This window comes from Apium graveolens, chromosome 10 (genome assembly GCF_009905375.1).
Source record: "Apium graveolens cultivar Ventura chromosome 10, ASM990537v1, whole genome shotgun sequence".
Taxonomy (NCBI): domain Eukaryota; kingdom Viridiplantae; phylum Streptophyta; class Magnoliopsida; order Apiales; family Apiaceae; genus Apium; species Apium graveolens.
In genome coordinates this window covers 116,932,101-116,935,095 of record NC_133656.1, presented here as the reverse complement: position 1 = coordinate 116,935,095, position 2,995 = coordinate 116,932,101, and the positions used below count along the sequence as shown (strand labels likewise).

At 34.3% G+C, this 2,995-nt stretch overlaps 1 long non-coding RNA gene across 1 annotated transcript; it reads left to right on the top strand.

Moving 5' to 3' along the window:
* Positions 1–2,062: 2,062 nt before the first annotated feature.
* On the top strand, positions 2,063–2,599 carry LOC141689889 (uncharacterized). Its single transcript, XR_012562575.1, has 3 exons — positions 2,063–2,098; positions 2,421–2,452; positions 2,532–2,599. It is a non-coding gene; the product is annotated as an uncharacterized LOC141689889 (long non-coding RNA).
* Positions 2,600–2,995: the final 396 nt, after the last annotated feature.

Genomic DNA, 2,995 nt, shown 5'->3' with positions numbered 1-2,995 from the left:
GAACACTTTGTATGCTTTTGATGGTGAGTATCCAACAAAGATTCCTTCATCAGCCTTTGATTCAAACTTTCCAAGCTGATCAGTATGAGTTCTCAAAACAAAACACTTACATCCAAATACATGAAGATTTTGAGACTGGGCTTCTTTTCTTTTAGCATTTGATAAGGAGTAACACCATGTCTGTTTATCAGAGTGATATTCTGAGTATAACATGTTGTGTTTACTGCTTCATCCCAAAAGTAAGTGGGTAGTTTTGCTTCTTCTAGAAGAGTTCTTCCAGCTTCAATCAAGGTTCTGTTCTTCCTCTTAACAACATCATTTTGCTGAGGTGTACCAGGAGCTGAGAATTGTTGTTCTATGCCTTTGTACTTGTAGAATTCCTCCATTTTTGAGTTCTTGAATTTAGTGCCATTATCACTTCTCAGAATTTTCACTTTATGAGTGGATCCATTTTCAATTTGTCTTATGTGGTCCAGAAGAATTTCTGGAGTTTCATCCTTCCTGTGTAGAAAATAAACCCATATATATTTAGTAAAATCATCAACAATTACAAGTGTGTACCTTTTCTTGTTGATAAACATTATGTTCACTGGTCCAAAGAGGTCCAGATGTAGCATATGATATGGCTCAGAAATGGAGAATTCAGTTTTGCTTTTGAAAGATACTCTTCTTTATTTATACTTTTGGCAAGCATCATAAAGACCATCAGATGAGTATAACATGTTTGGCAATCCTCTTATAAGCTCCTTCTTTGCAAGTTAATTGATTGAATTAAAGTTGAGCTGTGAGAGCTTCTTATGCCAGTTCCATCTCTCATCTACTGATGCCTTAGATATAAAGCAAGTAGCTTCCTTTTCAAGACTTTCATGTAGCCTTGCTTCATAAATGTTACCATGTATGTATCCTATCAAGACAATTTTATTTGACTTGTTATGAACAACTTCACAGTGTGAGTCATAGAATACAACATGATAACCTCTGTTAGTGATTTGACTGATGCTTAGAAGATTATACTTCACACTACAAGAAAAATGTTAATAGACATCACACATTAGACATCGGTTATGTTTGCCACTGATGTTAAAAGGATTTATAACATCATCCCGTATTTTTCTGATGTCATTGTAATTCGAAGACAACAATTATTTTAAAACCGATGTCTAAAGTTACCTAAAAAAATTCAATTCGCGACCATCTTTATATTTCCCCCCTTAGTCAAAATTTTCACCCATTATCTCAAAATTTCACCCCGCTCATTAGTCAATATTTTGGTTCCCCCATTATTTTCCCTCTTCGGACATAACAAATCCTCGCCATCTCTCTTAGCACTCCTCTCTCTTTCGACTAAACAATTCCCCGGTTCACTTTCAGGTCGACAGCTCACTTCACCATCTCTTCTCACCATCTCATCTCACCTTACCTCGTCTCACCATCTCACCTCCGCTCACCATCTCTCTGTGTTCATCATCCCAATTCAGCTAAAGCTCGGTTGTTAAGCTTTGTAAGCTTATCTCATCTTTATTCTCAAATCGAACTAGTCTTCTCTAGGTGAAGACAAAATTTGTAAATTGGGATTTTTTTTAATCAAACCCCTAATTTGTTAAATTGTTTTTTTTTTCAAATCGGAACCCTAATTTGATTTTATGTCCCGTGTATGGTGCTTTCATTTAATTCAATATATTTTGGAGTTATTAATTCTTTTGAATTTGTTGTATATATACCTGACCTTTTTTGCATATGGTAGTGGATTTAATCTTTAGGTATTCACTTGTTTAAAGTTGGATTAAAAGTTGCTTTGTGTTACTCATTGGTTTATGCTTTTGTGTTTGTATGTTATATGATTTAATTTGTAAGTTAAATTGTGTTTGTCAATTTGGGGATACTACGAATGGGTGTATGTCCACAGGTTGGATTTTTTATGTTTCTTAAGCTTTGATTAGGCATTTTTGTGTTTTTCTGTTGGCTAATTATGTGATTTTTTTGTTGTAATTTTGGTTGAATGTGATGTGGAACTGCAGGACCATCTGGAAGGATTGACACACGGTGTTCATGAAGATGAAGTCGGGTGACCTGGGAAACATTATTGCTAATGCCGATGGTAATGGACTATTCTGTTGCTCTGGTCAGATTGGTTATTACGGACTAGTATTTATAATATGCATTCATCATATTAGTGTATTTAACCTTGAAATAGCTTTGAGGAAGTCAATTACATGCCTTAATTAGTATTCCAACATTGCTCTTTATTCCTCGAAACAAATGATAAGAATCTTTTCAGGGCTCTCTATTGTAAGATGATAAGAATTATGCTCATGATTAACTTTGAGAACTCATTATGGTCCATATTATGGGTGCAAATCAAATTGTTGTTTATAAACTTATCCTTACTGATACATTTGCCTTCTATGTAATAAATGCAGGTGTGGCAGAAGCAACAATTGTCGACACACAGGTATTTCTCTATACCTTGGTAATTTTAAACTTTGATATGTTCTAATTCATTCTTAGTTATACCTGAATGGGATATTTAGATACCACTTAGTGGGCCAAATGCAGTAATTGAAAGAGCCTTGGTTGTTCATGAACTTGAGGATGACCTCGACAAGGGTAATATTTTATTTTTCTCATTTTGAACTTCTGCTTTGCATGTCTGATATAATGATATGTGAATGTTATGTAAAGGAAATTAGGAACGGATTCAATATATCTTCCGTGTGCAAAGATTTGTTTATTCCATGTTCTCACTTGCATTTGTTTATCTATTTAGGTGGTCATGAGCTTAGCCTTTCCACTGACAATGCATGAGGTAGAGTGTCATGTGGTATGTCATAAGCAGACTCCATTATTTCTCATTACAAATATATTATTACTTTTTCCTTGCATTCTCCTTGTGTATATAGTACATGGTATAGATTGTGTTGTGTTATATTCTGATCTAATGAATAGTTATTTTACAGAATTTGAGTCTACTTGGTACTTTTATTGTGAAATGGAT